General features: G+C 32.1%; 1 pseudogene; it reads left to right on the top strand.

Annotated features, from left to right (window-relative positions):
* Positions 1-2,011: 2,011 nt before the first annotated feature.
* LOC139899259 (hyoscyamine 6-dioxygenase-like) lies at positions 2,012-5,966 on the top strand (annotated as a pseudogene).
* Positions 5,967-6,000: the final 34 nt, after the last annotated feature.

Genomic DNA, 6,000 nt, shown 5'->3' with positions numbered 1-6,000 from the left:
AACTGCTGTCCAGGAGGAAACCATGCCCAATCCAAGGACATGGGCGGTAAAACCCCCCTCCCCCACTGCCCCCGCAACACGATGTGCGGAAGACACCTTGAGTGGAATTCAATGGTTAAGGGGCAACATTGTGTGCAATGCTGCACCCCACGAGAGTCGAACTCCTGACCTCTCGCTAAGAAAGACAGTCCACTACCACATGAGCTACAACACAAAGTTATCGGCTGTTAAGTTTTGATATCCTATTTTGTATTTAGTACACATTAACCCATATTTGAAAAACCAAACTAAACTGAAATAGAATTCGAATTTTGTTTGATTTCGGTTAATATCGAAAAACCTTAAAGATCATAGTTTAACCAAAAATAATCATAACGAAAGGATTTTAGTTTCGTTTTTTGATTATAAAATAAAATTTCATAAATATAATCATTCAATATATTATTAGCTGAATTCAATTTGAAGTCGGTTTTCGGCTAAATCTAGTTCGAAAGTAAAATCGAAACTGAACCGAAAACCATTTAAATTTAAAATTCGAATCGAAAATTGTATTTAAGTTTGGTTTGATTTTTTCTGTTTTCATTTGATTTGATTTTCAGATTAATCGATTTGAATTAAAATATTGAACCCTTCTTAAAAAATGCTATATGTAAAATGGGATATCATACTATTACTTATGATGAGGTAAAACATTGAATTTTAGGAATGATCACACACCACATTTTGATATATGTATATTTTTAGTCTTATAAACTCACAATTATACCCTAAATTATCTGGGGAGTTCAAATTATATTATTATTTTAAATATAATTAAGAATATAATATAATAGGTAATTAGGTGTACATGGATTTAAAAATAGTGTGTGAGGATCTCTTTTATTTTTGAAAGGTAAAAAATTAGAGCATTCTTTATGCATCTATTTCATTTATCATTCCCCCAACTCTTGTAATGGTGTTCCATTCATATTTCCATTAGTTAGTGTTGATTGCTGGCATCTGCATCAACGATTTTCGTAGGGTACAATGTTTAGAATTAAAGAAATCGTGTATAATTAAAGATATGGGAAACAAATGGGAAGAAAATGAAATTAGCCGAGAGAACTCAGGGTCGAGTGGCGGCAAAAATAAAAGTTATCTTACTTTATTTCTTTCTCTCATATATAGCAAAAGAAACATTGACAAATGGCGGTGTTAATTGGACGAAATTGGGGTGTTCAAGACGAAAATTTAACCACAAAGATCGATGAGAAGTTTGTTCGTGGAAGTGTGTTCAGCTGTAACCATTTCATAATAGCCTAGTGGTTGAGGTCCTTATATCTAAGAGGTATTAGGTTAACCTTTCACTAGTATCATACTTTGGAGTGGCCAGCGAAATGCTAATGGGATAACCCAATTATGCCACATGCATCTGCGTAAAAATATTTCCTTCCTTGGATAGTCTGAATAGGGAGCACCTTAATTATCTGGAAAAAAGTGTGTCGAGCTGTGAAACTATTTGGAACAATCTACTTCTGCAAAAGTTGGAGTGTTCGTAAGGAGAGCAAAAGAAGAAAATGATACCAGTTCGCATTGAATTAGACAAAAAAAAGTATGGATTTAAACATGGTTAAATTTCTAGTATGTGATGGCGATTTAGAAAATGTTGATCATTCGTATATTCGTATTTTTCTCCCCACCAATATAAAAGTTCAAGTTTAGCCAAAGGGTTATAGTTTGAAAGTGAGTGTTACTATAGACTCGGTACTTAAAACATTTCTCTTCTTATTTTGTTTTCCTTTTGAAATAAAATATTTTCTTTTCTATAAATGGTAAGATTAAGATGAATCATCAAACTTAATAACAATTGCATATAAAATAAATTCATCAGTCCTTAGCATCTAGACAATAGATACCTCACAACAGATCAATATATATATTCTCTGATGATTGAATTCCAAAAAAAATGCTTGTGGGTCACAGTTGGATGAATAGTTAACAATAACCATCTGAAGCTTGCAGATCACAGACTATGGAGCATCTAGTTTCAAGCTGGTCTAAAACAGCTAATAAATTACCCGAAAACTATATCTTACCCGATGGCGAAAGGGCCGGATTAGATGTCATTCCTATATGCAAAAACATCCCATTGATTGATCTGTCTCGGAATCAAAGTCAAAGTCAAACTATTCAACAAATACTTTCTGCTTCTCAGGAATTTGGATTTTTTCAGGTTAATTAAAGTTTCCTTTATTTTAAATTTGTTATATAGTTATAATATCTTTAACATTGAAGTTATTGTACACAATTTGATATAATAATTAACCAGGTGATCAATCATGGTGTATCTCAATATCTTATAAATGATACCATGAAAGTGTTTGAAGAATTTTTCGATTTGCCCGATGAAGAGAAGGCAAAATTATACTCAACTGATCTAAATAAACATTGCAAATTATATACTAGCACTTATAACTACACTACAGAAAAACTTCATTTTTGGAGAGACACTTTACGACACCCTGCTCATCCTCTGGATGAATGGATTCACATATGGCCCGAAAAACCTACCAACTACAGGTAATCAACTAAGTATTAATGAGTCAAATCAGACACTCGAGTACTTTATGACTTGATGTTTTTGTTAATGTTAATGTTTCTTGTTTTGTATTGAAGAGATGTTGTAGGAAAATACTTGTTGGAGGTACGGAAGTTGTCATTGAGAATATTGGAGCTAATTTGTGAAGGACTAGGATTTGAAGGTGGATATTTTGAAGATGAGCTAAGCAAGAGTCAGGTGTTGTCGATTAACTACTACCCTCGATGCCCGGATCCAAGTTTGACTATGGGAATGCCAAAGCATGCGGATCCCTATCTCATAACTGTGCTTTTACAAGGAACCACATATGGGCTTCAGGTTTTCAACAATGGGTAGTGGCTCGGTGTTTAGCCACTGCCATATGCTTTTGTGGTTAACATCGGTCACCAACTACAGGTGATAAGTTACCATCCTGTTTAAATTATATATATATATATATATATATATATATATATATATATATATATATATATATATATATATATATATATATATATATATATAAGGGATATATATATAAGGGATATATCGGGGAACGAGAAGCAGTTAACATTAATCATGCGTTGTTGACATCGATAAATAAGAATCTTAAAAAAGAAAGAGAACAGTTACTACTACATCCGTCTCAAAAAAAAAGTCCCTGACAAATATTATTTAAATTAAAATATGTTGGTGAATTGTCCATTTTACCCTTCATTTGATAAATAGTCTAATTAACTTAACTTTTCGTATAAAGTGAGTACTAATGAATGAAACTAGGTTCGTGGTCCGCGCTTTGTCGCGGATTTCAAAATCTGTTTATGTTAATCGTTTTAGTTGATAGTTATGAATGTTAATTAACACACGAATATAAGAGTAAACTAACTGAATAATAGAAAAGTAGAGGATTAGTGCATACAGTTTCTACACGTTGGCCGGTATGTAGTTACATTTTTATACAAAACTTTGAGTAAAAACTAACAAAGGTGGAATTATTTATGTACCTAGTTAACAGTTGGTCATCTAAGCGTTGAATGTTTAAAAAAAAAGGTTAACGATTTGTTCATAGAACGTTTTTCACCTTGCTTTATTTTTAAATATTTTAATTAATTGAGTGTTAACCATTCAATTAACCGATGTTAATCGAACAAACTCACTCCGCAGCAAAAAAGGTTTCATTATTCAAATTATTCTTGTTAAAAAAAACGTACAGTAAATATCCTTGAGTTTAGTAGTCAACATGTTACATAATTATTAAATCGGGCTCTTTGATACACAATAATTATGTAGGATTCTTAGCCCAATGGGCTTGACAACAAAAAAATCACTGATACATCTTAAAGTTCACAGCCCTTTTCTTTTAGGGTTCCTCTGCACATCTTTCTAAACTGCATCCTCATTATCCCCAATTTTTGCTACCATCACCACCAACAATAACCACTTTTCTCTCATTTAACTTTAGGTGTCTAAATTGAAAATCACAAAATAGCTTTAAATTGAAATCATAAAAAAATCGGCTTTTTACCTAAAACTATAAATATTTACGAAGTATATCTAACATTTTTAGATATTCTAATTGGTGTATTTGTTGTCACCATTAATTGGGTTTAAAAGATAAGTTTCTAATGATGAAACTGTTTTCCTATTTCTAAATTGTCACGCTTATAATATTTGAAATTTAAAAATGTCTTTTTGTAAAAAAGAATAACTAAAGAAAATGAAATAATGCCACCCATACAATATACAATATATCTTAAAAAGAAGGCACGGATTGATGACATGGGAGAGATCAACGGTTGCAAGTTTTAGTTGGTGTGTTTGTTGGTATTGCCTTTGAGATTCCAATTATTTACCATTCTCCCAATCTCTTCCTGGATCTTTATTCCTTATTTTCCTTTGTATTATTTATTTATTAAGTTAAATGTTTTTTTTATTTAATTATTATTGACTACTTTTATCCCCTCCATCTTTACTCACATCCTACATTCCTCTTTTAACTTCTTTCTACACTCACTCTTTTACTCATTTTCAACCTCTTTTCTTCCAATAATAACTATTTTTTCTTTTTTCACAATTTTTAAAATCTCATGTTTCACCCAAGAACTTCTGTTGAATCCCTAGAATATGACCTTCCAAACCAGGTACCTTCTTCTCATTCTAATATTTTCTTGAAAAAAAATTAAGCAACAGAGGTAGCAGATGGTCACCGAAGGTGGTTTTTGTTGTTGAGATCCGCACAAACCACCACCTCGCCGCCGGTCAAGACACACGCCGTTACCACCTGCCATTTCAGATCTGAAAAGGAACTTATGTCATCGAAAATAGATCTGGTTGGTTGGAGAAATAAATCGGACCGACGGAGTTTCCGACGAGAGAGTTCGAAAGTTGCAGGTTTGCAGAACCTCAAACCACCACCACCATACCTCCAGCTATTTGATCCGCCAATTTTGGTGTATCATCTTGTTTATCACATTTGTTTCTAGAATTTTTTTTTTTTTTTTGGCAATTTATAAAAATTATAACTTGTAAATTTTTGGTGGATGATCTTGGTTATCAGATTTGTTTCAATTTTTTTTCTTCCAATTTATGGGTTGTAAAAAAGACAAAAATACCATTGAACGTTACTGTTACACTGTAGTTGCTATTATGCTGTAGCGGTTATACTCCATTGTGGTAAGGGGAAAAAAATTTTATACTCCATTGTGGTAAAAAAAAAAAAAATGCTACAGTAGCTACAGTGATTTTAGGGGAGGTGGCGAGATATTATTTGTCTCCATTGTCCATATTTAGTATATAGTATAATAAAGTAACAGTTCCATTTCCATAAATCAATAAAAATATTCTTTTTATTTATAGAAAATGTTAAATTTGGTATTTCATATTTGAATTGACATTTTAGAATTTTGGGTTACGAACATATATTTTGTGACAGATATACAGTAATTCCTACTACAAAAGTATAAGAATATATGAACTTATCTCAGATTTGACGAGTATTGATTAGATTAAATTGTTAGTTCCAATTAACTCCTCTGAAACATCTACTTGTATCCTTAATTAATAAGATAAATAATACACAAATCTATGAGATGTTTTAGCAATGCTTACATTTTTTATTAACAAGTCATCACCAATAAGGTAGATTAGATTATTGTTAACGGTGTTGTAGATAATTAGCAATGGGAAGCTGAGAAGTGCAGAACATAGAGCAGTAAACTCGAGGGAATCTCGGACTACGATTGGGAGTTTCATCAGTCCTAGTCCCGACACCATTATTAAACCAGCGAAAACCATGATCGACAGTGTTCCTCTTTATTGTCCTTTCAAGTTCAAAGATTTTTTCAAGTTCTTTGCAGAGATGGATGGAGACACTGAAGCAGTTATGGAGGTTTATAAGATCAATTCTTAAAGCATTGTAATCAACAAGTTTGACACAAATATAT

Source organism: Rutidosis leptorrhynchoides, chromosome 3, assembly GCF_046630445.1.
Source record: "Rutidosis leptorrhynchoides isolate AG116_Rl617_1_P2 chromosome 3, CSIRO_AGI_Rlap_v1, whole genome shotgun sequence".
Classification (NCBI taxonomy): Eukaryota; Viridiplantae; Streptophyta; class Magnoliopsida; order Asterales; family Asteraceae; genus Rutidosis; species Rutidosis leptorrhynchoides.
Note: the sequence above shows the minus strand (reverse complement) of the source record. Positions and strands in the feature narration are given on the sequence as shown.